The following is a 24242-nucleotide window of genomic DNA, read 5'->3' as shown; positions in this document are numbered from 1 at the left end:
TGCATGCACACTGTCGCGACGCTCATAAACGAATGACATTATACTACAAAATGCATACAAACCACTGTTCTGCCTATGCATTCAGAAAACCTCCTAGGCCAGTAGAATACTTGTCATAGGTTGTAGAACATCCCTTTCATTCAGTGTACTGCCATGTGATAGATATTGCTCGAGGTAGCTCCGCACGTTGCAGGAAAGTTAAAAAAATGGATGCCTTCTGTGAGGTTCGAACTCACGACTCCTGGATTACGAGACCAGTGCTCTACCACTGAGCTAAGAAGGCGGCAACTTTGAATTTGCGAGCTATCCCCGAATTCTCACTTCATCACACTGAATCTTGCAGCCCTCGACCATATCATTGATTAGGCCCAGTGCTGCTGCTGGGAGTGTCCACATTGCCGTTCTCCAAATCTCTCGACTGTTTCGCCCTTACGATCGGCGACGACCGTCAGGCCACCAAAAGTTTGCGGTCTGCAATTTCTTGTCCTAGTGCACAGCTTGTGGGATAACGTGGCTCGACTGCGAAATGCGCCTTTCGGCTCCACTCTCTGGCTACAGTTTGCTGTTGTTCACAGTGGCACTGGCGTTGCCCATGGGGCTTCATGTAAGGCGACTGCACGTCGCTCGGCCAACAGCGGCCTACTGCAGACCGACACTTAAGAGACACAAAATACAAATCGACATCGAGAGACAGGCCCTGTCATATGGCACTCGCGACGTATACGCTGAAATTGAATGTAAATAAAACGTCTTTTGTAGTGGGCGTCGCTCCACTGCAGTGTCACACATGGTGAATAAATAGGAAAACAGTAGAACGTCTGTGTAGGGCCATGTTTTTACCTACTGTGCCACCTGCCTGAATGTGTATAAGCATCTGTGGCATCACTCCTTCGCAGCCAAATTGCCACACTAGCTGTGTATCTCTAACAAAGTTGATGTATGTCCTCACCTCGGTGACGGATAAAACGATTTCACCCCCGGGTGGGCTCGAACCACCGACCTTTCGGTTAACAGCCGAACGCGCTAGCCGATTGCGCCACGGAGGCGTCGACTTTGGCTCACTTGTGCAATCAATATCAACGCAATTCGTACACATTCTGCAGGAATCTCGCAGAATGGTTGCATCTGCTTATGCCTCTTCACATGGATAACGTGCATGCACACTGTCGCGACGCTCATAAACGAATGACATTATACTACAAAATGCATACAAACCACTGTTCTGCCTATGCATTCAGAAAACCTCCTAGGCCAGTAGAATACTTGTCATAGGTTGTAGAACATCCCTTTCATTCAGTGTACTGCCATGTGATAGATATTGCTCGAGGTAGCTCCGCACGTTGCAGGAAAGTTAAAAAAATGGATGCCTTCTGTGAGGTTCGAACTCACGACTCCTGGATTACGAGACCAGTGCTCTACCACTGAGCTAAGAAGGCGGCAGCTTTGAATTTGCGTGCTATCCCCGAATTCTCACTTCATCACACTGAATCTTGCAGCCCTCGACCATATCATTGATTAGGCCCAGTGCTGCTGCTGGGAGTGTCCACATTGCCGTTCTCCAAATCTCTCGACTGTTTCGCCCTTACGATCGGCGACGACCGTCAGGCCACCAAAAGTTTGCGGTCTGCAATTTCTTGTCCTAGTGCACAGCTTGTGGGATAACGTGGCTCGACTGCGAAATGCGCCTTTCGGCTCCACTCTCTGGCTACAGTTTGCTGTTGTTCACAGTGGCACTGGCGTTGCCCATGGGGCTTCATGTAAGGCGACTGCACGTCGCTCGGCCAACAGCGGCCTACTGCAGACCGACACTTAAGAGACACAAAATACAAATCGACATCGAGAGACAGGCCCTGTCATATGGCACTCGCGACGTATACGCTGAAATTGAATGTAAATAAAACGTCTTTTGTAGTGGGCGTCGCTCCACTGCAGTGTCACACATGGTGAATAAATAGGAAAACAGTAGAACGTCTGTGTAGGGCCATGTTTTTACCTACTGTGCCACCTGCCTGAATGTGTATAAGCATCTGTGGCATCACTCCTTCGCAGCCAAATTGCCACACTAGCTGTGTATCTCTAACAAAGTTGATGTATGTCCTCACCTCGGTGACGGATAAAACGATTTCATCCCCGGGTGGGCTCGAACCAGCAACCTTTCGGTTAACAGCCGAACGCGCTAGCCGATTGCGCCACGGAGGCGTGGACATTGGCTCACTTGTGCAATCTATATCAACGCAACTCGTACACATTCTGCAGGAATCTCGCAGAATGGTAGCATCTGCTTATGCCTCTTCACATGGATAACATGCATGCAGACTGTCGCGACGCTCATAAACGAATGACATTATACTACAAAATGCATACAAACCACTGTTCTGCCTATGCATTCAGAAAACCTCCTAGGCCAGTAGAATACTTGTCATAGGTTGTAGAACATCCCTTTCATTCAGTGTACTGCCATGTGATAGATATTGCTCGAGGTAGCTCCGCACGTTGCAGGAAAGTTAAAAAAATGGATGCCTTCTGTGAGGTTCGAACTCACGACTCCTGGATTACGAGACCAGTGCCCTACCACTGAGCTAAGAAGGCGGCAGCTTTGAATTTTCGAGCTATCCCCGAATTCTCACTTCATCACACTGAATCTTGCAGCCCTCGACCATATCATTGATTAGGCCCAGTGCTGCTGCTGGGAGTGTCCACATTGCCGTTCTCCAAATCTCTCGACTGTTTCGCCCTTACGATCGGCGACGACCGTCAGGCCACCAAAAGTTTGCGGTCTGCAATTTCTTGTCCTAGTGCACAGCTTGTGGGATAACGTGGCTCGACTGCGAAATGCGCCTTTCGGCTCCACTCTCTGGCTACAGTTTGCTGTTGTTCACAGTGGCACTGGCGTTGCCCATGGGGCTTCATGTAAGGCGACTGCACGTCGCTCGGCCAACAGCGGCCTACTGCAGACCGACACTTAAGAGACACAAAATACAAATCGACATCGAGAGACAGGCCCTGTCATATGGCACTCGCGACGTATACGCTGAAATTGAATGTAAATAAAACGTCTTTTGTAGTGGGCGTCGCTCCACTGCAGTGTCACACATGGTGAATAAATAGGAAAACAGTAGAACGTCTGTGTAGGGCCATGTTTTTACCTACTGTGCCACCTGCCTGAATGTGTATAAGCATCTGTGGCATCACTCCTTCGCAGCCAAATTGCCACACTAGCTGTGTATCTCTAACAAAGTTGATGTATGTCCTCACCTCGGTGACGGACAAAACGATTTCACCCCCGGGTGGGCACGAACCACCAACCTTTCGGTTAACAGCCGAACGCGCTAGCCGATTGCGCCACGGAGGCGTCGACTTTTGCTCACTTGTGCAATCAATATCAACGCAATTCGTACACATTCTGCAGGAATCTCGCAGAATGGTTGCATCTGCTTATGCCTCTTCACATGGATAACGTGCATGCACACTGTCGCGACGCTCATAAACGAATGACATTATACTACAAAATGCATACAAACCACTGTTCTGCCTATGCATTCAGAAAACCTCCTAGGCCAGTAGAATACTTGTCATAGGTTGTAGAACATCCCTTTCATTCAGTGTACTGCCATGTGATAGATATTGCTCGAGGTAGCTCCGCACGTTGCAGGAAAGTTAAAAAAAATGGATGCCTTCTGTGAGGTTCGAACTCACGACTCCTGGTTTACGAGACCAGTGCTCTACCACTGAGCTAAGAAGACGGCAGCTTCGAATTTGCGAGCTATCCCCGAATTCTCACTTCATCACACTGAATCTTGCAGCCCTCGACCATATAATTGATTAGGCCCAGTGCTGCTGCTGGGAGTGTCCACATTGCCGTTCTCCAAATCTCTCGACTGTTTCGCCCTTACGATCGGCGACGACCGTCAGGCCACCAAAAGTTTGCGGTCTGCAATTTCTTGTCCTAGTGCACAGCTTGTGGGATAACGTGGCTCGACTGCGAAATGCGCCTTTCGGCTCCACTCTCTGGCTACAGTTTGCTGTTGTCCACAGTGGCAATGACGTTGCCCATGGGGCTTCATGTAAGGCGACTGCACGTCGCTCGGCCAACAGCGGCCTACTGCAGACCGACACTTAAGAGACACAAAATACAAATCGACATCGAGAGACAGGCCCTGTCATATGGCACTCGCGACGCATACGCTGAAATTGAATGTAAATAAAACGTCTTTTGTAGTGGGCGTCGCTCCACTGCAGTGTCACACATGGTGAATAAATAGAAAAACAGTAGAACATCTGTGTAGGGCCATGTTTTTACCTACTGTGCCACCTGCCTGAATGTGTATAAGCATCTGTGGCATCACTCCTTCGCAGCCAAATTGCCACACTAGCTGTGTATCTCTAACAAAGTTGATGTATGTCCTCACCTCGGTGACGGATAAAACGATTTCGCCCCCGGGTGGGCTCGAACCACCAACCTTTCGGTTAACAGCCGAACGCGCTAGCCGATTGCGCCACGGAGGCGTGGACATTGGCTCACTTGTGCAATCTATATCAACGCAACTCGTACACATTCTGCAGGAATCTCGCAGAATGGTAGCATCTGCTTATGCCTCTTCACATGGATAACATGCATGCAGACTGTCGCGACGCTCATAAACGAATGACTTTATACTACAAAATGCATACAAACCACTGTTCTGCCTATGCATTCAGAAAACCTCCTAGGCCAGTAGAATACTTGTCATAGGTTGTAGAACATCCCTTTCATTCAGTGTACTGCCATGTGATAGATATTGCTCGAGGTAGCTCCGCACGTTGCAGGAAAGTTAAAAAAATGGATGCCTTCTGTGAGGTTCGAACTCACGACTCCTGGTTTACGAGACCAGTGCTCTACCACTGAGCTAAGAAGACGGAAGCTTTGAATTTGCGAGCTATCCCCGAATTCTCACTTCATCACACTGAATCTTGCAGCCCTCAACCATATAATTGATTAGGCCCAGTGCTGCTGCTGGGAGTGTCCACATTGCCGTTCTCCAAATCTCTCGACTGTTTCGCCCTTACGATCGGCGACGACCGTCAGGCCACCAAAAGTTTGCGGTCTGCAATTTCTTGTCCTAGTGCACAGCTTGTGGGATAACGTGGCTCGACTGCGAAATGCGCCTTTCGGCTCCACTCTCTGGCTACAGTTTGCTGTTGTCCACAGTGGCAATGACGTTGCCCATGGGGCTTCATGTAAGGCGACTGCACGTCGCTCGGCCAACAGCGGCCTACTGCAGACCGACACTTAAGAGACACAAAATACAAATCGACATCGAGAGACAGGCCCTGTCATATGGCACTCGCGACGTATACGCTGAAATTGAATGTAAATAAAACGTCTTTTGTAGTGGGCGTCGCTCCACTGCAGTGTCACACATGGTGAATAAATAGGAAAACAGTAGAACGTCTGTGTAGGGCCATGTTTTTACCTACTGTGCCACCTGCCTGAATGTGTATAAGCATCTGTGGCATCACTCCTTCGCAGCCAAATTGCCACACTAGCTGTGTATCTCTAACAAAGTTGATGTGTGTCCTCACCTCGGTGACGGATAAAACGATTTCGCCCCCGGGTGGGCTCGAACCAGCAACCTTTCGATTAACAGCCGAACGCGCTAGCCGATTGCGCCACGGAGGCGTGGACGTTGGCTCACTTGTGCAATCTATATCAACGCAACTCGTACACATTCTGCAGGAATCTCGCAGAATGGTAGCATCTGCTTATGCCTCTTCACATGGATAACATGCATGCACACTGTCGCGACGCTCATAAACGAATGACTTTATACTACAAAATGCATACAAACCACTGTTCTGCCTATGCATTCAGAAAACCTCCTAGGCCAGTAGAATACTTGTCATAGGTTGTAGAACATCCCTTTCATTCAGTGTACTGCCATGTGATAGATATTGCTCGAGGTAGCTCCGCACGTTGCAGGAAAGATAAAAAAATAGATGCCTTCTGTGAGGTTCGAACTCACGACTCCTGGTTTACGAGACCAGTGCTCTACCACTGAGCTAAGAAGGCGGCAGCTTTGAATTTGCGAGCTATCCCCGAATTCTCACTTCATCACACTGAATCTTGCAGCCCTCGACCATATAATTGATTAGGCCCAGTGCTGCTGCTGGGAGTGTCCACATTGCCGTTCTCCAAATCTCTCGACTGTTTCGCCCTTACGATCAGCGACGACCGTCAGGCCACCAAAAGTTTGCGGTCTGCAATTTCTTGTCCTAGTGCACAGCTTGTGGGATAACGTGGCTCGACTGCGAAATGCGCCTTTCGGCTCCACTCTCTGGCTACAGTTTGCTGTTGTCCACAGTGGCAATGACGTTGCCCATGGGGCTTCATGTAAGGCGACTGCACGTCGCTCGGCCAACAGCGACCTACTGCAGACCGACACTTAAGAGACACAAAATACAAATCGACATCGAGAGACAGGCCCTGTCATATGGCACTCGCGACGCATACGCTGAAATTGAATGTAAATAAAACGTCTTTTGTAGTGGGCGTCGCTCCACTGCAGTGTCACACATGGTGAATAAATAGAAAAACAGTAGAACATCTGTGTAGGGCCATGTTTTTACCTACTGTGCCACCTGCCTGAATGTGTATAAGCATCTGTGGCATCACTCCTTCGCAGCCAAATTGCCACACTAGCTGTGTATCTCTAACAAAGTTGATGTATGTCCTCACCTCGGTGACGGATAAAACGATTTCGCCCCCGGGTGGGCTCGAACCAGCAACCTTTCGATTAACAGCCGAACGCGCTAGCCGATTGCGCCACGGAGGCGTGGACATTGGCTCACTTGTGCAATCTATATCAACGCAACTCGTACACATTCTGCAGGAATCTCGCAGAATGGTAGCATCTGCTTATGCCTCTTCACATGGATAACATGCATGCACACTGTCGCGACGCTCATAAACGAATGACTTTATACTACAAAATGCATACAAACCACTGTTCTGCCTATGCATTCAGAAAACCTCCTAGGCCAGTAGAATACTTGTCATAGGTTGTAGAACATCCCTTTCATTCAGTGTACTGCCATGTGATAGATATTGCTCGAGGTAGCTCCGCACGTTGCAGGAAAGATAAAAAAATAGATGCCTTCTGTGAGGTTCGAACTCACGACTCCTGGTTTACGAGACCAGTGCTCTACCACTGAGCTAAGAAGGCGGCAGCTTTGAATTTGCGAGCTATCCCCGAATTCTCACTTCATCACACTGAATCTTGCAGCCCTCGACCATATAATTGATTAGGCCCAGTGCTGCTGCTGGGAGTGTCCACATTGCCGTTCTCCAAATCTCTCGACTGTTTCGCCCTTACGATCAGCGACGACCGTCAGGCCACCAAAAGTTTGCGGTCTGCAATTTCTTGTCCTAGTGCACAGCTTGTGGGATAACGTGGCTCGACTGCGAAATGCGCCTTTCGGCTCCACTCTCTGGCTACAGTTTGCTGTTGTCCACAGTGGCAATGACGTTGCCCATGGGGCTTCATGTAAGGCGACTGCACGTCGCTCGGCCAACAGCGACCTACTGCAGACCGACACTTAAGAGACACAAAATACAAATCGACATCGAGAGACAGGCCCTGTCATATGGCACTCGCGACGCATACGCTGAAATTGAATGTAAATAAAACGTCTTTTGTAGTGGGCGTCGCTCCACTGCAGTGTCACACATGGTGAATAAATAGAAAAACAGTAGAACATCTGTGTAGGGCCATGTTTTTACCTACTGTGCCACCTGCCTGAATGTGTATAAGCATCTGTGGCATCACTCCTTCGCAGCCAAATTGCCACACTAGCTGTGTATCTCTAACAAAGTTGATGTATGTCCTCACCTCGGTGACGGATAAAACGATTTCGCCCCCGGGTGGGCTCGAACCACCAACCTTCCGGTTAACAGCCGAACGCGCTAGCCGATTGCGCCACGGAGGCGTGGACATTGGCTCACTTGTGCAATCTATATCAACGCAACTCGTACACATTCTGCAGGAATCTCGCAGAATGGTAGCATCTGCTTATGCCTCTTCACATGGATAACATGCATGCAGACTGTCGCGTCGCTCATAAACGAATGACTTTATACTACAAAATGCATACAAACCACTGTTCTGCCTATGCATTCAGAAAACCTCCTAGGCCAGTAGAATACTTGTCATAGGTTGTAGAACATCCCTTTCATTCAGTGTACTGCCATGTGATAGATATTGCTCGAGGTAGCTCCGCACGTTGCAGGAAAGTTAAAAAAATTGGTGCCTTCTGTGAGGTTCGAACTCACGACTCCTGGTTTACGAGACCAGTGCTCTACCACTGAGCTAAGAAGACGGCAGCTTTGAATTTGCGAGCTATCCCCGAATTCTCACTTCATCACACTGAATCTTGCAGCCCTCGACCATATCATTGATTAGGCCCAGTGCTGCTGCTGGGAGTGTCCACATTGCCGTTCTCCAAATCTCTCGACTGTTTCGCCCTTACGATCGGCGACGACCGTCAGGCCACCAAAAGTTTGCGGTCTGCAATTTCTTGTCCTAGTGCACAGCTTGTGGGATAACGTGGCTCGACTGCGAAATGCGCCTTTCGGCTCCACTCTCTGGCTACAGTTTGCTGTTGTCCACAGTGGCAATGACGTTGCCCATGGGGCTTCATGTAAGGCGACTGCACGTCGCTCGGCCAACAGCGGCCTACTGTAGACCGACACTTAAGAGACACAAAATACAAATCGACATCGAGAGACAGGCCCTGTCATATGGCACTCGCGACGTATACGCTGAAATTGAATGTAAATAAAACGTCTTTTGTAGTGGGCGTCGCTCCACTGCAGTGTCACACATGGTGAATAAATAGGAAAACAGTAGAACATCTGTGTAGGGCCATGTTTTTACCTACTGTGCCACCTGCCTGAATGTGTATAAGCATCTGTGGCATCACTCCTTCGCAGCCAAATTTCCACACTAGCTGTGTATCTCTAACAAAGTTGATGTATGTCCTCACCTCGGTGACGGATAAAACGATTTCGCCCCCGGGTGGGCTCGAACCACCAACCTTTCGGTTAACAGCCGAACGCGCTAGCCGATTGCGCCACGGAGGCGTGGACATTGGCTCACTTGTGCAATCTATATCAACGCAACTCGTACACATTCTGCAGGAATCTCGCAGAATGGTAGCATCTGCTTATGCCTCTTCACATGGATAACATGCATGCACACTGTCGCGACGCTCATAAACGAATGACTTTATACTACAAAATGCATACAAACCACTGTTCTGCCTATGCATTCAGAAAACCTCCTAGGCCAGTAGAATACTTGTCATAGGTTGTAGAACATCCCTTTCATTCAGTGTACTGCCATGTGATAGATATTGCTCGAGGTAGCTCCGCACGTTGCAGGAAAGTTAAAAAGGAGGGTGCCTTCTGTGAGGTTCGAACTCACGACTCCTGGTTTACGAGACCAGTGATCTACCACTGAGCTAAGAAGGCGACAGCTTTGAATGTGCGAGCTATCCCCGAATTCTCACTTCATCACACTGAATCTTGCAGCCCTCGACCATATAATTGATTAGGCCCAGTGCTGCTGCTGGGAGTGTCCACATTGCCGTTCTCCAAATCTCTCGACTGTTTCGCCCTTACGATCAGCGACGACCGTCAGGCCACCAAAAGTTTGCGGTCTGCAATTTCTTGTCCTAGTGCACAGCTTGTGGGATAACGTGGCTCGACTGCGAAATGCGCCTTTCGGCTCCACTCTCTGGCTACAGTTTGCTGTTGTCCACAGTGGCAATGACGTTGCCCATGGGGCTTCATGTAAGGCGACTGCACGTCGCTCGGCCAACAGCGACCTACTGCAGACCGACACTTAAGAGACACAAAATACAAATCGACATCGAGAGACAGGCCCTGTCATATGGCACTCGCGACGCATACGCTGAAATTGAATGTAAATAAAACGTCTTTTGTAGTGGGCGTCGCTCCACTGCAGTGTCACACATGGTGAATAAATAGAAAAACAGTAGAACATCTGTGTAGGGCCATGTTTTTACCTACTGTGCCACCTGCCTGAATGTGTATAAGCATCTGTGGCATCACTCCTTCGCAGCCAAATTGCCACACTAGCTGTGTATCTCTAACAAAGTTGATGTATGTCCTCACCTCGGTGACGGATAAAACGATTTCGCCCCCGGGTGGGCTCGAACCACCAACCTTCCGGTTAACAGCCGAACGCGCTAGCCGATTGCGCCACGGAGGCGTGGACATTGGCTCACTTGTGCAATCTATATCAACGCAACTCGTACACATTCTGCAGGAATCTCGCAGAATGGTAGCATCTGCTTATGCCTCTTCACATGGATAACATGCATGCAGACTGTCGCGACGCTCATAAACGAATGACTTTATACTACAAAATGCATACAAACCACTGTTCTGCCTATGCATTCAGAAAACCTCCTAGGCCAGTAGAATACTTGTCATAGGTTGTAGAACATCCCTTTCATTCAGTGTACTGCCATGTGATAGATATTGCTCGAGGTAGCTCCGCACGTTGCAGGAAAGTTAAAAAAATGGATGCCTTCTGTGAGGTTCGAACTCACGACTCCTGGTTTACGAGACCAGTGCTCTACCACTGAGCTAAGAAGACGGCAGCTTTGAATTTGCGAGCTATCCCCGAATTCTCACTTCATCACACTGAATCTTGCAGCCCTCGACCATATCATTGATTAGGCCCAGTGCTGCTGCTGGGAGTGTCCACATTGCCGTTCTCCAAATCTCTCGACTGTTTCGCCCTTACGATCGGCGACGACCGTCAGGCCACCAAAAGTTTGCGGTCTGCAATTTCTTGTCCTAGTGCACAGCTTGTGGGATAACGTGGCTCGACTGCGAAATGCGCCTTTCGGCTCCACTCTCTGGCTACAGTTTGCTGTTGTCCACAGTGGCAATGACGTTGCCCATGGGGCTTCATGTAAGGCGACTGCACGTCGCTCGGCCAACAGCGGCCTACTGTAGACCGACACTTAAGAGACACAAAATACAAATCGACATCGAGAGACAGGCCCTGTCATATGGCACTCGCGACGCATACGCTGAAATTGAATGTAAATAAAACGTCTTTTGTAGTGGGCGTCGCTCCACTGCAGTGTCACACATGGTGAATAAATAGGAAAACAGTAGAACGTCTGTGTAGGGCCATGTTTTTACCTACTGTGCCACCTGCCTGAATGTGTATAAGCATCTGTGGCATCACTCCTTCGCAGCCAAATTGCCACACTAGCTGTGTATCTCTAACAAAGTTGATGTATGTCCTCACCTCGGTGACGGATAAAACGATTTCGCCCCCAGGTGGGCTCGAACCAGCAACCTTTCGATTAACAGCCGAACGCGCTAGCCGATTGCGCCACGGAGGCGTGGACATTGTCTCACTTGTGCAATCTATATCAACGCAACTCGTACACATTCTGCAGGAATCTCGCAGAATGGTAGCATCTGCTTATGCCTCTTCACATGGATAACATGCATGCACACTGTCGCGACGCTCATAAACGAATGACTTTATACTACAAAATGCATACAAACCACTGTTCTGCCTATGCATTCAGAAAACCTCCTAGGCCAGTAGAATACTTGTCATAGGTTGTAGAACATCCCTTTCATTCAGTGTACTGCCATGTGATAGATATTGCTCGAGGTAGCTCCGCACGTTGCAGGAAAGTTAAAAAAATTGGTGCCTTCTGTGAGGTTCGAACTCACGACTCCTGGTTTACGAGACCAGTGCTCTACCACTGAGCTAAGAAGACGGCAGCTTTGAATTTGCGAGCTATCCCCGAATTCTCACTTCATCACACTGAATCTTGCAGCCCTCGACCATATCATTGATTAGGCCCAGTGCTGCTGCTGGGAGTGTCCACATTGCCGTTCTCCAAATCTCTCGACTGTTTCGCCCTTACGATCGGCGACGACCGTCAGGCCACCAAAAGTTTGCGGTCTGCAATTTCTTGTCCTAGTGCACAGCTTGTGGGATAACGTGGCTCGACTGCGAAATGCGCCTTTCGGCTCCACTCTCTGGCTACAGTTTGCTGTTGTTCACAGTGGCACTGGCGTTGCCCATGGGGCTTCATGTAAGGCGACTGCACGTCGCTCGGCCAACAGCGGCCTACTGCAGACCGACACTTAAGAGACACAAAATACAAATCGACATCGAGAGACAGGCCCTGTCATATGGCACTCGCGACGTATACGCTGAAATTGAATGTAAATAAAACGTCTTTTGTAGTGGGCGTCGCTCCACTGCAGTGTCACACATGGTGAATAAATAGGAAAACAGTAGAACGTCTGCGTAGGGCCATGTTTTTACCTACTGTGCCACCTGCCTGAATGTGTATAAGCATCTGTGGCATCACTCCTTCGCAGCCAAATTGCCACACTAGCTGTGTATCTCTAACAAAGTTGATGTATGTCCTCACCTCGGTGACGGATAAAACGATTTCACACCTGGGTGGGCTCGAACAACCAACCTTTCGGTTAACAGCCGAACGCGCTAGCCGATTGCGCCACGGAGGCGTCGACTTTGGCTCACTTGTGCAATCTATATCAACGCAATTCGTACACATTCTGCAGGAATCTCGCAGAATGGTAGCATCTGCTTATGCCTCTTCACATGGATAACGTGCATGCACACTGTCGCGACGCTCATAAACGAATGACATTATACTACAAAATGCATACAAACCACTGTTCTGCCTATGCATTCAGAAAACCTCCTAGGCCAGTAGAATACTTGTCATAGGTTGTAGAACATCCCTTTCATTCAGTGTACTGCCATGTGATAGATATTGCTCGAGGTAGCTCCGCACGTTGCAGGAAAGTTAAAAAGGTGGATGCCTTCTGTGAGGTTCGAACTCACGACTCCTGGTTTACGAGACCAGTGCTCTAGCACTGAGCTAAGAAGGCGACAGCTTTGAATTTGCGAGCTATCCCCGAATTCTAACTTCATCACACTGAATCTTGCAGCCCTCGACCATTTAATTGATTAGGCCCAGTGCTGCTGCTGGGAGTGTCCACATTGCCGTTCTCCAAATCTCTCGACTGTTTCGCCCTTACGATCGGCGACGACCGTCAGGCCACCAAAAGTTTGCGGTCTGCAATTTCTTGTCCTAGTGCACAGCTTGTGGGATAACGTGGCTCGACTGCGAAATGCGCCTTTCGGCTCCACTCTCTGGCTACAGTTTGCTGTTGTCCACAGTGGCAATGACGTTGCCCATGGGGCTTCATGTAAGGCGACTGCACGTCGCTCGGCCAACAGCGACCTACTGTAGACCGACACTTAAGAGACACAAAATACAAATCGACATCGAGAGACAGGCCCTGTCATATGGCACTCGCGACGCATACGCTGAAATTGAATGTAAATAAAACGTCTTTTGTAGTGGGCGTCGCTCCACTGCAGTGTCACACATGGTGAATAAATAGAAAAACAGTAGAACATCTGTGTAGGGCCATGTTTTTACCTACTGTGCCACCTGCCTGAATGTGTATAAGCATCTGTGGCATCACTCCTTCGCAGCCAAATTGCCACACTAGCTGTGTATCTCTAACAAAGTTGATGTATGTCCTCACCTCGGTGACGGATAAAACGATTTCGCCCCCGGGTGAGCTCGAACCACCAACCTTTCGGTTAACAGCCGAACGCGCTAGCCGATTGCGCCACGGACGCGTGGACATTGGCTCACTTGTGCAATCTATATCAACGCAACTCGTACACATTCTGCAGGAATCTCGCAGAATGGTAGCATCTGCTTATGCCTCTTCACATGGATAACATGCATGCAGACTGTCGCGACGCTCATAAACGAATGACATTATACTACAAAATGCATACAAACCACTGTTCTGCCTATGCATTCAGAAAACCTCCTAGGCCAGTAGAATACTTGTCATAGGTTGTAGAACATCCCTTTCATTCAGTGTACTGCCATGTGATAGATATTGCTCGAGGTAGCTCCGCACGTTGCAGGAAAGTTAAAAAAATGGATGCCTTCTGTGAGGTTCGAACTCACGACTCCTGGTTTACGAGACCAGTGCTCTACCACTGAGCTAAGAAGACGGCAGCTTTGAATTTGCGAGCTATCCCCGAATTCTCACTTCATCAAACTGAATCTTGCAGCCCTCGACCATATAATTGATTAGGCCCAGTGCTGCTGCTGGGAGTGTCCACATTGCCGTTCTCCAAATCTCTCGACTGTTTCGCCCTTACGATCGGCGACGACCGTCAGGCCACCAAAAGTTTGCGGTCTGCAATTTCTTGTCCTAGTGCACAGCTTGTGGGATAACGTGGCTCGACTGCGAAATGCGCCTTTCGGCTCCACTCTCTGGCTACAGTTTGCTGTTGTTCACAGTGGCACTGGCGTTGCCCATGGGGCTTCATGTAAGGCGACTGCACGTCGCTCGGCCAACAGCGGCCTACTGCAGACCGACACTTAAGAGACACAAAATACAAATCGACATCGAGAGACAGGTCCTGTCATATGGCACTCGCGACGTATACGCTGAAATTGAATGTAAATAAAACGTTTTGTAGTGGGCGTCGCTCCACTGCAGTGTCACACATGGTGAATAAATAGGAAAACAGTAGAACGTCTGTGTAGGGCCATGTTTTTACCTACTGTGCCACCTGCCTGAATGTGTATAAGCATCTGTGGCATCACTCCTTCGCAGCCAAATTGCCACACTAGCTGTGTATCTCTAACAAAGTTGATGTATGTCCTCACCTCGGTGACGGATAAAACGATTTCACCCCCGGGTGGGCTCGAACAACCAACCTTTCGGTTAACAGCCGAACGCGCTAGCCGATTGCGCCACGGAGGCGTCGACTTTGGCTCACTTGTGCAATCTATATCAACGCAATTCGTACACATTCTGCAGGAATCTCGCAGAATGGTAGCATCTGCTTATGCCTCTTCACATGGATAACATGCATGCAGACTGTCGCGACGCTCATAAACGAATGACTTTATACTACAAAATGCATACAAACCACTGTTCTGCCTATGCATTCAGAAAACCTCCTAGGCCAGTAGAATACTTGTCATAGGTTGTAGAACATCCCTTTCATTCAGTGTACTGCCATGTGATAGATATTGCTCGAGGTAGCTCCGCACGTTGCAGGAAAGTTAAAAAGGAGGGTGCCTTCTGTGAGGTTCGAACTCACGACTCCTGGTTTACGAGACCAGTGCTCTACCACTGAGCTAAGAAGGCGACAGCTTTGAATGTGCGAGCTATCCCCGAATTCTCACTTCATCACACTGAATCTTGCAGCCCTCGACCATATAATTGATTAGGCCCAGTGCTGCTGCTGGGAGTGTCCACATTGCCGTTCTCCAAATCTCTCGACTGTTTCGCCCTTACGATCGGCGACGACCGTCAGGCCACCAAAAGTTTGCGGTCTGCAATTTCTTGTCCTAGTGCACAGCTTGTGGGATAACGTGGCTCGACTGCGAAATGCGCCTTTCGGCTCCACTCTCTGGCTACAGTTTGCTGTTGTCCACAGTGGCAATGACGTTGCCCATGGGGCTTCATGTAAGGCGACTGCACGTCGCTCGGCCAACAGCGGCCTACTGCAGACCGACACTTAAGAGACACAAAATACAAATCGACATCGAGAGACAGGCCCTGTCATATGGCACTCGCGACGCATACGCTGAAATTGAATGTAAATAAAACGTCTTTTGTAGTGGGCGTCGCTCCACTGCAGTGTCACACATGGTGAATAAATAGGAAAACAGTAGAACATCTGTGTAGGGCCATGTTTTTACCTACTGTGCCACCTGCCTGAATGTGTATAAGCATCTGTGGCATCACTCCTTCGCAGCCAAATTTCCACACTAGCTGTGTATCTCTAACAAAGTTGATGTATGTCCTCACCTCGGTGACGGATAAAACGATTTCGCCCCGGGTGGGCCTGAACCACCAACCTTTCGGTTAACAGCCGAACGCGCTAGCCGATTGCGCCACGGAGGCGTGGATATTGGCTCACTTGTGCAATCTATATCAACGCAACTCGTACACATTCTGCAGGAATCTCGCAGAATGGTAGCATCTGCTTATGCCTCTTCACATGGATAACATGCATGCAGACTGTCGCGACGCTCATAAACGAATGACTTTATACTACAAAATGCATACAAACCACTGTTCTGCCTATGCATTCAGAAAACCTCCTAGGCCAGTAGAATACTTGTCATAGGTTGTAGAACATCCCTTTCATTCAGTGTACTGCCATGTGATAGATATTGCTCGAGGTAGCTCCGCACGTTGCAGGAAAGTTAAAAAGGAGGGTGCCTTCTGTGAGGTTCGAACTCACGACTCCTGGTTTACGAGACCAGTGCTCTACCACTGAGCTAAGAAGGCGACAGCTTTGAATGTGCGAGCTATCCCCGAATTCTCACTTCATCACACTGAATCTTGCAGCCCTCGACCATATAATTGATTAGGCCCAGTGCTGCTGCTGGGAGTGTCCACATTGCCGTTCTCCAAATCTCTCGACTGTTTCGCCCTTACGATCGGCGACGACCGTCAGGCCACCAAAAGTTTGCGGTCTGCAATTTCTTGTCCTAGTGCACAGCTTGTGGGATAACGTGGCTCGACTGCGAAATGCGCCTTTCGGCTCCACTCTCTGGCTACAGTTTGCTGTTGTCCACAGTGGCAATGACGTTGCCCATGGGGCTTCATGTAAGGCGACTGCACGTCGCTCGGCCAACAGCGGCCTACTGCAGACCGACACTTAAGAGACACAAAATACAAATCGACATCGAGAGACAGGCCCTGTCATATGGCACTCGCGACGCATACGCTGAAATTGAATGTAAATAAAACGTCTTTTGTAGTGGGCGTCGCTCCACTGCAGTGTCACACATGGTGAATAAATAGGAAAACAGTAGAACATCTGTGTAGGGCCATGTTTTTACCTACTGTGCCACCTGCCTGAATGTGTATAAGCATCTGTGGCATCACTCCTTCGCAGCCAAATTTCCACACTAGCTGTGTATCTCTAACAAAGTTGATGTATGTCCTCACCTCGGTGACGGATAAAACGATTTCGCCCCCGGGTGGGCCTGAACCACCAACCTTTCGGTTAACAGCCGAACGCGCTAGCCGATTGCGCCACGGAGGCGTGGATATTGGCTCACTTGTGCAATCTATATCAACGCAACTCGTACACATTCTGCAGGAATCTCGCAGAATGGTAGCATCTGCTTATGCCTCTTCACATGGATAACATGCATGCAGACTGTCGCGACGCTCATAAACGAATGACTTTATACTACAAAATGCATACAAACCACTGTTCTGCCTATGCATTCAGAAAACCTCCTAGGCCAGTAGAATACTTGTCATAGGTTGTAGAACATCCCTTTCATTCAGTGTACTGCCATGTGATAGATATTGCTCGAGGTAGCTCCGCACGTTGCAGGAAAGTTAAAAAAATGGATGCCTTCTGTGAGGTTCGAACTCACGACTCCTGGTTTACGAGACCAGTGCTCTACCACTGAGCTAAGAAGGCGGCGGCTTCGAATTTGCAAGCTATCCCCGAATTCTCACTTCATCACACTGAATCTTGCAGCCCTCGACCATATCATTGATTAGGCCCAGTGCTGCTGCTGGGAGTGTCCACATTGCCGTTCTCCAAATCTCTCGACTGTTTCGCCCTAACGATCGGCGACGACCGTCAGGCCACCAAAAGTTTGCGGTCTGCAATTTCTTGTCCTAGTGCACAGCTTGTGGGATAACGTGGCTCGACTGCGAAATGCGCCTTTCGGCTACACTCTCTGGCTACAGTTTGCTGTTGTTCACAGTGGCACTGGCGTTGCCCATGGGGCTTCATGTAAGGCGACTGCACGTCGCTCGGCCAACAGCGGCCTACTGCAGACCGACACTTAAGAGACCCAAAATACAAATCGACATCGAGAGACAGGTAATGTCATATGGCACTCGCGACGTATACGCTGAAATTGAATGTAAATAAAACGTCTTTTGTAGTGGGCGTCGCTCCACTGCAGTGTCACACATGGTGAATAAATAGGAAAACAGTAGAACGTCTGTGTAGGGCCATGTTTTTACCTACTGTGCCACCTGCCTGAATGAGTATAAGCATCTGTGGCATCACTCCTTCGCAGCCAAATTGCCACACTAGCTGTGTATCTCTAACAAAGTTGATGTATGTCCTCACCTCGGTGACGGATAAAACGATTTCACACCCGGGTGGGCTCGAACAACCAACCTTTCGGTTAACAGCCGAACGCGCTAGCCGATTGCGCCACGGAGGCGTCGTCTTTGGCTCACTTGTGCAATCTATATCAACGCAATTCGTACACATTCTGCAGGAATCTCGCAGAATGGTAGCATCTGCTTATGCCTCTTCACATGGATAACGTGCATGCACACTGTCGCGACGCTCATAAACGAATGACATTATACTACAAAATGTACAAACCACTGTTCTGCCTATGCATTCAGAAAACCTCCTAGGCCAGTAGAATACTTGTCATAGGTTGTAGAACATCCCTTTCATTCAGTGTACTGCCATGTGATAGATATTGCTCGAGGTAGCTCCGCACGTTGCAGGAAAGTTAAAAAGGAGGACGCCTTCTGTGAGGTTCGAACTCACGACTCCTGGTTTACGAGACCAGTGCTCTACCACTGAGCTAAGAAGGCGACAGCTTTGTATTTGCGAGCTATCCCCGAATTCTCACTTCATCACACTGAATCTTGCAGCCCTCGACCATATAATTGATTAGGCCCAGTGCTGCTGCTGGGAGTGTCCACATTGCCATTCTCCAAATCTCTCGGCTGTTTCGCCCTTACGATCGGCGACGACCGTCAGGCCACCAAAAGTTTGCGGTCTGCAATTTCTTGTCCTAGTGCACAGCTTGTGGGATAACGTGGCTCGACTGCGAAATGCGCCTTTCGGCTCCACTCTCTGGCTACAGTTTGCTGTTGTTCACAGTGGCACTGGCGTTGCCCATGGGGCTTCATGTAAGGCGACTGCACGTCGCTCGGCCAACAGTGGCCTACTGCAGACCGACACTTAAGAGACACAAAATACAAATCGACATCGAGAGACAGGCCCTGTCATATGGCACTCGCGACGTATACGCTGAAATTGAATGTAAATAAAACGTCTTTTGTAGTGGGCGTCGCTCCACTGCAGTGTCACACATGGTGAATAAATAGGAAAACAGTAGAACGTCTGTGTGGGGCCATGTTTTTACCTACTGTGCCACCTGCCTGAATGTGTATAAGCATCTGTGGCATCACTCCTTCGCAGCCAAATTGCCACACTAGCTGTGTATCTCTAACAAAGTTGATGTATGTCCTCACCTCGGTGACGGATAAAACGATTTCACCCCCGGGTGGGCTCGAACAACCAACCTTTCGGTTAACAGCCGAACGCGCTAGCCGATTGCGCCACGGAGGCGTCGACTTTGGCTCACTTGTGCAATCTATATCAACGCAATTCGTACACATTCTGCAGGAATCTCGCAGAATGGTAGCATCTGCTTATGCCTCTTCACATGGATAACATGCATGCAGACTGTCGCGACGCTCATAAACGAATGACTTTATACTACAAAATGCATACAAACCACTGTTCTGCCTATGCATTCAGAAAACCTCCTAGGCCAGTAGAATACTTGTCATAGGTTGTAGAACATCCCTTTCATTCAGTGTACTGCCATGTGATAGATATTGCTCGAGGTAGCTCCGCACGTTGCAGGAAAGTTAAAAAGGAGGGTGCCTTCTGTGAGGTTCGAACTCACGACTCCTGGTTTACGAGACCAGTGATCTACCACTGAGCTAAGAAGGCGACAGCTTTGAATGTGCGAGCTATCCCCGAATTCTCACTTCATCACACTGAATCTTGCAGCCCTCGACCATATAATTGATTAGGCCCAGTGCTGCTGCTGGGAGTGTCCACATTGCCGTTCTCCAAATCTCTCGACTGTTTCGCCCTTACGATCGGCGACGACCGTCAGGCCACCAAAAGTTTGCGGTCTGCAATTTCTTGTCCTAGTGCACAGCTTGTGGGATAACGTGGCTCGACTGCGAAATGCGCCTTTCGGCTCCACTCTCTGGCTACAGTTTGCTGTTGTCCACAGTGGCAATGACGTTGCCCATGGGGCTTCATGTAAGGCGACTGCACGTCGCTCGGCCAACAGCGGCCTACTGCAGACCGACACTTAAGAGACACAAAATACAAATCGACATCGAGAGACAGGCCCTGTCATATGGCACTCGCGACGCATACGCTGAAATTGAATGTAAATAAAACGTCTTTTGTAGTGGGCGTCGCTCCACTGCAGTGTCACACATGGTGAATAAATAGGAAAACAGTAGAACATCTGTGTAGGGCCATGTTTTTACCTACTGTGCCACCTGCCTGAATGTGTATAAGCATCTGTGGCATCACTCCTTCGCAGCCAAATTTCCACACTAGCTGTGTATCTCTAACAAAGTTGATGTATGTCCTCACCTCGGTGACGGATAAAACGATTTCGCCCCCGGGTGGGCCTGAACCACCAACCTTTCGGTTAACAGCCGAACGCGCTAGCCGATTGCGCCACGGAGGCGTGGATATTGGCTCACTTGTGCAATCTATATCAACGCAACTCGTACACATTCTGCAGGAATCTCGCAGAATGGTAGCATCTGCTTATGCCTCTTCACATGGATAACATGCATGCAGACTGTCGCGACGCTCATAAACGAATGACTTTATACTACAAAATGCATACAAACCACTGTTCTGCCTATGCATTCAGAAAACCTCCTAGGCCAGTAGAATACTTGTCATAGGTTGTAGAACATCCCTTTCATTCAGTGTACTGCCATGTGATAGATATTGCTCGAGGTAGCTCCGCACGTTGCAGGAAAGTTAAAAAAATGGATGCCTTCTGTGAGGTTCGAACTCACGACTCCTGGTTTACGAGACCAGTGCTCTACCACTGAGCTAAGAAGACGACAGCTTTGAATTTGCGAGCTATCCCCGAATTCTCACTTCATCACACTGAATCTTGCAGCCCTCGACCATATAATTGATTAGGCCCAGTGCTGCTGCTGGGAGTGTCCACATTGCCGTTCTCCAAATCTCTCGACTGTTTCGCCCTTACGATCGGCGACGACCGTCAGGCCACCAAAAGTTTGCGGTCTGCAATTTCTTGTCCTAGTGCACAGCTTGTGGGATAACGTGGCTCGACTGCGAAATGCGCCTTTCGGCTCCACTCTCTGGCTACAGTTTGCTGTTGTTCACAGTGGCACTGGCGTTGCCCATGGGGCTTCATGTAAGGCGACTGCACGTCGCTCGGCCAACAGCGGCCTACTGCAGACCGACACTTAAGAGACCCAAAATACAAATCGACATCGAGAGCCAGTAATGTCATATGGCACTCGCGACGTATACGCTGAAATTGAATGTAAATAAAACGTCTTTTGTAGTGGGCGTCGCTCCACTGCAGTGTCACACATGGTGAATAAATAGGAAAGCAGTAGAACGTCTGTGTAGGGCCATGTTTTTACCTACTGTGCCACCTGCCTGAATGTGTATAAGCATCTGTGGCATCACTCCTTCGCAGCCAAATTGCCACACTAGCTGTGTATCTCTAACAAAGTTGATGTATGTCCTCACCTCGGTGACGGATAAAACGATTTCACCCCCGGGTGGGCTCGAACAACCAACCTTTCGGTTAACAGCCGAACGCGCTAGCCGATTGCGCCACGGAGGCGTCGACTTTGGCTCACTTGTGCAATCTATATCAACGCAATTCGTACACATTCTGCAGGAATCTCGCAGAATGGTAGCATCTGCTTATGCCTCTTCACATGGATAACGTGCATGCACACTGTCGCGACGCTCATAAACGAATGACATTATACTACAAAATGCATACAAACCACTGTTCTGCCTATGCATTCAGAAAACCTCCTAGGCCAGTAGAATACTTGTCATAGGTTGTAGAACATCCCTTTCATTCAGTGTACTGCCATGTGATAGATATTGCTCGAGGTAGCTCCGCACGTTGCAGGAAAGTTAAAAAGGAGGGTGCCTTCTGTGAGGTTCGAACTCACGACTCCTGGTTTACGAGACCAGTGCTCTACCACTGAGCTAAGAAGGCGACAGCTTTGAATGTGCGAGCTATCCCCGAATTCTCACTTCATCACACTGAATCTTGCAGCCCTCGACCATATAATTGATTAGGCCCAGTGCTGCTGCTGGGAGTGTCCACATTGCCGTTCTCCAAATCTCTCGACTGTTTCGCCCTTACGATCGGCGACGACCGTCAGGCCACCAAAAGTTTGCGGTCTGCAATTTCTTGTCCTAGTGCACAGCTTGTGGGATAACGTGGCTCGACTGCGAAATGCGCCTTTCGGCTCCACTCTCTGGCTACAGTTTGCTGTTGTCCACAGTGGCAATGACGTTGCCCATGGGGCTTCATGTAAGGCGACTGCACGTCGCTCGGCCAACAGCGGCCTACTGCAGACCGACACTTAAGAGACACAAAATACAAATCGACATCGAGAGACAGGCCCTGTCATATGGCACTCGCGACGCATACGCTGAAATTGAATGTAAATAAAACGTCTTTTGTAGTGGGCGTCGCTCCACTGCAGTGTCACACATGGTGAATAAATAGGAAAACAGTAGAACATCTGTGTAGGGCCATGTTTTTACCTACTGTGCCACCTGCCTGAATGTGTATAAGCATCTGTGGCATCACTCCTTCGCAGCCAAATTTCCACACTAGCTGTGTATCTCTAACAAAGTTGATGTATGTCCTCACCTCGGTGACGGATAAAACGATTTCGCCCCCGGGTGGGCCTGAACCACCAACCTTTCGGTTAACAGCCGAACGCGCTAGCCGATTGCGCCACGGAGGCGTGGACATTGGCTCACTTGTGCAATCTATATCAACGAACTCGTACACATTCTGCAGGAATCTCGCAGAATGGTAGCATCTGCTTATGCCTCTTCACATGGTAAAATGCATGCAGACTGTCGCGACGCTCATAAACGAATGACTTTATACTACAAAATGCATACAAACCACTGTTCTGCCTATGCATTCAGAAAACCTCCTAGGCCAGTAGAATACTTGTCATAGGTTGTAGAACATCCCTTTCATTCAGTGTACTGCCATGTGATAGATATTGCTCGAGGTAGCTCCGCACGTTGCAGGAAAGTTAAAAAAATGGATGCCTTCTGTGAGGTTCGAACTCACGACTCCTGGTTTACGAGACCAGTGCTCTACCACTGAGCTAAGAAGACGGCAGCTTTGAATTTGCGAGCTATCCCCGAATTCTCACTTCATCACACTGAATCTTGCAGCCCTCGACCATATAATTGATTAGGCCCAGTGCTGCTGCTGGGAGTGTCCACATTGCCGTTCTCCAAATCTCTCGACTGTTTCGCCCTTACGATCGGCGACGACCGTCAGGCCACCAAAAGTTTGCGGTCTGCAATTTCTTGTCCTAGTGCACAGCTTGTGGGATAACGTGGCTCGACTGCGAAATGCGCCTTTCGGCTCCACTCTCTGGCTACAATTTGCTGTTGTTCACAGTGGCACTGGCGTTGCCCATGGGGCTTCATGTAAGGCGACTGCACGTCGCTCGGCCAACAGCGGCCTACTGCAGACCGACACTTAAGAGACACAAAGTACAAATCGACATCGAGAGACAGGCCCTGTCATATGGCACTCGCGACGTATACGCTGAAATTGAATGTAAATAAAACGTCTTTTGTAGTGGGCGTCGCTCCACTGCAGTGTCACACATGGTGAATAAATAGGAAAACAGTAGAACGTCTGTGTAGGGCCATGTTTTTACCTACTGTGCCACCTGCCTGAATGTGTATAAGCATCTGTGGCATCACTCCTTCGCAGCCAAATTGCCACACTAGTTGTGTATCTCTAACAAAGTTTATGTATGTCCTCACCTCGGTGACGGATAAAACGATTTCGCCCCCGGGTGGGCTCGAACCACCAACCTTTCGGTTAACAGCCGAACGCGCTAGCCGATTGCGCCACGTAGGCGTCGACTTTGGCTCACTTGTGCAATCTATATCAACGCAATTCGTACACATTCTGCAGGAATCTCGCAGAATGGTAGCATCTGCTTATGCCTCTTCACATGGATAACGTGCATGCACACTGTCGCGACGCTCATAAACGAATGA

General features: G+C 49.1%; 41 non-coding genes across 41 annotated transcripts; all 41 read right to left on the bottom strand.

Moving 5' to 3' along the window:
• Positions 1-211: 211 nt before the first annotated feature.
• On the bottom strand, positions 212-283 carry Trnat-cgu (transfer RNA threonine (anticodon CGU)). Its single transcript has one exon. It is a non-coding gene; the product is annotated as a tRNA-Thr (tRNA).
• Positions 284-972: 689 nt separating this feature from the next.
• On the bottom strand, positions 973-1046 carry Trnan-guu (transfer RNA asparagine (anticodon GUU)). The gene has a single exon. It is a non-coding gene; the product is annotated as a tRNA-Asn (tRNA).
• Positions 1047-1364: 318 nt separating this feature from the next.
• Positions 1365-1436, bottom strand: Trnat-cgu (transfer RNA threonine (anticodon CGU)). The gene has a single exon. It is a non-coding gene; the product is annotated as a tRNA-Thr (tRNA).
• A 689-nt stretch (positions 1437-2125) lies between these two features.
• Positions 2126-2199, bottom strand: Trnan-guu (transfer RNA asparagine (anticodon GUU)). Its single transcript has one exon. It is a non-coding gene; the product is annotated as a tRNA-Asn (tRNA).
• Positions 2200-2517: 318 nt separating this feature from the next.
• Positions 2518-2589, bottom strand: Trnat-cgu (transfer RNA threonine (anticodon CGU)). Its single transcript has one exon. It is a non-coding gene; the product is annotated as a tRNA-Thr (tRNA).
• A 689-nt stretch (positions 2590-3278) lies between these two features.
• Trnan-guu (transfer RNA asparagine (anticodon GUU)) lies at positions 3279-3352 on the bottom strand. The gene has a single exon. It is a non-coding gene; the product is annotated as a tRNA-Asn (tRNA).
• Positions 3353-3671: 319 nt separating this feature from the next.
• Trnat-cgu (transfer RNA threonine (anticodon CGU)) lies at positions 3672-3743 on the bottom strand. The gene has a single exon. It is a non-coding gene; the product is annotated as a tRNA-Thr (tRNA).
• A 689-nt stretch (positions 3744-4432) lies between these two features.
• Positions 4433-4506, bottom strand: Trnan-guu (transfer RNA asparagine (anticodon GUU)). Its single transcript has one exon. It is a non-coding gene; the product is annotated as a tRNA-Asn (tRNA).
• Positions 4507-4824: 318 nt separating this feature from the next.
• Trnat-cgu (transfer RNA threonine (anticodon CGU)) lies at positions 4825-4896 on the bottom strand. The gene has a single exon. It is a non-coding gene; the product is annotated as a tRNA-Thr (tRNA).
• Positions 4897-5585: 689 nt separating this feature from the next.
• Trnan-guu (transfer RNA asparagine (anticodon GUU)) lies at positions 5586-5659 on the bottom strand. Its single transcript has one exon. It is a non-coding gene; the product is annotated as a tRNA-Asn (tRNA).
• A 318-nt stretch (positions 5660-5977) lies between these two features.
• On the bottom strand, positions 5978-6049 carry Trnat-cgu (transfer RNA threonine (anticodon CGU)). The gene has a single exon. It is a non-coding gene; the product is annotated as a tRNA-Thr (tRNA).
• A 689-nt stretch (positions 6050-6738) lies between these two features.
• Positions 6739-6812, bottom strand: Trnan-guu (transfer RNA asparagine (anticodon GUU)). The gene has a single exon. It is a non-coding gene; the product is annotated as a tRNA-Asn (tRNA).
• Positions 6813-7130: 318 nt separating this feature from the next.
• Positions 7131-7202, bottom strand: Trnat-cgu (transfer RNA threonine (anticodon CGU)). The gene has a single exon. It is a non-coding gene; the product is annotated as a tRNA-Thr (tRNA).
• A 689-nt stretch (positions 7203-7891) lies between these two features.
• Trnan-guu (transfer RNA asparagine (anticodon GUU)) lies at positions 7892-7965 on the bottom strand. The gene has a single exon. It is a non-coding gene; the product is annotated as a tRNA-Asn (tRNA).
• Positions 7966-8283: 318 nt separating this feature from the next.
• Trnat-cgu (transfer RNA threonine (anticodon CGU)) lies at positions 8284-8355 on the bottom strand. The gene has a single exon. It is a non-coding gene; the product is annotated as a tRNA-Thr (tRNA).
• Positions 8356-9044: 689 nt separating this feature from the next.
• Positions 9045-9118, bottom strand: Trnan-guu (transfer RNA asparagine (anticodon GUU)). Its single transcript has one exon. It is a non-coding gene; the product is annotated as a tRNA-Asn (tRNA).
• A 318-nt stretch (positions 9119-9436) lies between these two features.
• On the bottom strand, positions 9437-9508 carry Trnat-cgu (transfer RNA threonine (anticodon CGU)). Its single transcript has one exon. It is a non-coding gene; the product is annotated as a tRNA-Thr (tRNA).
• Positions 9509-10197: 689 nt separating this feature from the next.
• Positions 10198-10271, bottom strand: Trnan-guu (transfer RNA asparagine (anticodon GUU)). Its single transcript has one exon. It is a non-coding gene; the product is annotated as a tRNA-Asn (tRNA).
• A 318-nt stretch (positions 10272-10589) lies between these two features.
• On the bottom strand, positions 10590-10661 carry Trnat-cgu (transfer RNA threonine (anticodon CGU)). The gene has a single exon. It is a non-coding gene; the product is annotated as a tRNA-Thr (tRNA).
• A 689-nt stretch (positions 10662-11350) lies between these two features.
• On the bottom strand, positions 11351-11424 carry Trnan-guu (transfer RNA asparagine (anticodon GUU)). Its single transcript has one exon. It is a non-coding gene; the product is annotated as a tRNA-Asn (tRNA).
• A 318-nt stretch (positions 11425-11742) lies between these two features.
• Positions 11743-11814, bottom strand: Trnat-cgu (transfer RNA threonine (anticodon CGU)). The gene has a single exon. It is a non-coding gene; the product is annotated as a tRNA-Thr (tRNA).
• A 1081-nt stretch (positions 11815-12895) lies between these two features.
• Trnat-cgu (transfer RNA threonine (anticodon CGU)) lies at positions 12896-12967 on the bottom strand. The gene has a single exon. It is a non-coding gene; the product is annotated as a tRNA-Thr (tRNA).
• Positions 12968-13656: 689 nt separating this feature from the next.
• Positions 13657-13730, bottom strand: Trnan-guu (transfer RNA asparagine (anticodon GUU)). Its single transcript has one exon. It is a non-coding gene; the product is annotated as a tRNA-Asn (tRNA).
• A 318-nt stretch (positions 13731-14048) lies between these two features.
• Positions 14049-14120, bottom strand: Trnat-cgu (transfer RNA threonine (anticodon CGU)). Its single transcript has one exon. It is a non-coding gene; the product is annotated as a tRNA-Thr (tRNA).
• A 687-nt stretch (positions 14121-14807) lies between these two features.
• On the bottom strand, positions 14808-14881 carry Trnan-guu (transfer RNA asparagine (anticodon GUU)). The gene has a single exon. It is a non-coding gene; the product is annotated as a tRNA-Asn (tRNA).
• A 318-nt stretch (positions 14882-15199) lies between these two features.
• Trnat-cgu (transfer RNA threonine (anticodon CGU)) lies at positions 15200-15271 on the bottom strand. The gene has a single exon. It is a non-coding gene; the product is annotated as a tRNA-Thr (tRNA).
• A 688-nt stretch (positions 15272-15959) lies between these two features.
• Trnan-guu (transfer RNA asparagine (anticodon GUU)) lies at positions 15960-16034 on the bottom strand. Its single transcript has one exon. It is a non-coding gene; the product is annotated as a tRNA-Asn (tRNA).
• Positions 16035-16351: 317 nt separating this feature from the next.
• Positions 16352-16423, bottom strand: Trnat-cgu (transfer RNA threonine (anticodon CGU)). The gene has a single exon. It is a non-coding gene; the product is annotated as a tRNA-Thr (tRNA).
• Positions 16424-17112: 689 nt separating this feature from the next.
• Trnan-guu (transfer RNA asparagine (anticodon GUU)) lies at positions 17113-17186 on the bottom strand. Its single transcript has one exon. It is a non-coding gene; the product is annotated as a tRNA-Asn (tRNA).
• Positions 17187-17504: 318 nt separating this feature from the next.
• On the bottom strand, positions 17505-17576 carry Trnat-cgu (transfer RNA threonine (anticodon CGU)). The gene has a single exon. It is a non-coding gene; the product is annotated as a tRNA-Thr (tRNA).
• A 689-nt stretch (positions 17577-18265) lies between these two features.
• Positions 18266-18339, bottom strand: Trnan-guu (transfer RNA asparagine (anticodon GUU)). Its single transcript has one exon. It is a non-coding gene; the product is annotated as a tRNA-Asn (tRNA).
• Positions 18340-18655: 316 nt separating this feature from the next.
• On the bottom strand, positions 18656-18727 carry Trnat-cgu (transfer RNA threonine (anticodon CGU)). Its single transcript has one exon. It is a non-coding gene; the product is annotated as a tRNA-Thr (tRNA).
• A 689-nt stretch (positions 18728-19416) lies between these two features.
• Trnan-guu (transfer RNA asparagine (anticodon GUU)) lies at positions 19417-19490 on the bottom strand. The gene has a single exon. It is a non-coding gene; the product is annotated as a tRNA-Asn (tRNA).
• A 318-nt stretch (positions 19491-19808) lies between these two features.
• On the bottom strand, positions 19809-19880 carry Trnat-cgu (transfer RNA threonine (anticodon CGU)). The gene has a single exon. It is a non-coding gene; the product is annotated as a tRNA-Thr (tRNA).
• Positions 19881-20569: 689 nt separating this feature from the next.
• Positions 20570-20643, bottom strand: Trnan-guu (transfer RNA asparagine (anticodon GUU)). The gene has a single exon. It is a non-coding gene; the product is annotated as a tRNA-Asn (tRNA).
• A 318-nt stretch (positions 20644-20961) lies between these two features.
• Positions 20962-21033, bottom strand: Trnat-cgu (transfer RNA threonine (anticodon CGU)). The gene has a single exon. It is a non-coding gene; the product is annotated as a tRNA-Thr (tRNA).
• Positions 21034-21721: 688 nt separating this feature from the next.
• Trnan-guu (transfer RNA asparagine (anticodon GUU)) lies at positions 21722-21795 on the bottom strand. Its single transcript has one exon. It is a non-coding gene; the product is annotated as a tRNA-Asn (tRNA).
• A 318-nt stretch (positions 21796-22113) lies between these two features.
• On the bottom strand, positions 22114-22185 carry Trnat-cgu (transfer RNA threonine (anticodon CGU)). Its single transcript has one exon. It is a non-coding gene; the product is annotated as a tRNA-Thr (tRNA).
• Positions 22186-22874: 689 nt separating this feature from the next.
• On the bottom strand, positions 22875-22948 carry Trnan-guu (transfer RNA asparagine (anticodon GUU)). Its single transcript has one exon. It is a non-coding gene; the product is annotated as a tRNA-Asn (tRNA).
• Positions 22949-23264: 316 nt separating this feature from the next.
• Trnat-cgu (transfer RNA threonine (anticodon CGU)) lies at positions 23265-23336 on the bottom strand. Its single transcript has one exon. It is a non-coding gene; the product is annotated as a tRNA-Thr (tRNA).
• Positions 23337-24025: 689 nt separating this feature from the next.
• On the bottom strand, positions 24026-24099 carry Trnan-guu (transfer RNA asparagine (anticodon GUU)). Its single transcript has one exon. It is a non-coding gene; the product is annotated as a tRNA-Asn (tRNA).
• Positions 24100-24242: the final 143 nt, after the last annotated feature.

The sequence above is a fragment of the Schistocerca gregaria genome, chromosome 5 (genome assembly GCF_023897955.1).
Source record: "Schistocerca gregaria isolate iqSchGreg1 chromosome 5, iqSchGreg1.2, whole genome shotgun sequence".
Lineage (NCBI taxonomy): Eukaryota > Metazoa > Arthropoda > Insecta > Orthoptera > Acrididae > Schistocerca > Schistocerca gregaria.
Note: the sequence above shows the minus strand (reverse complement) of the source record. Positions and strands in the feature narration are given on the sequence as shown.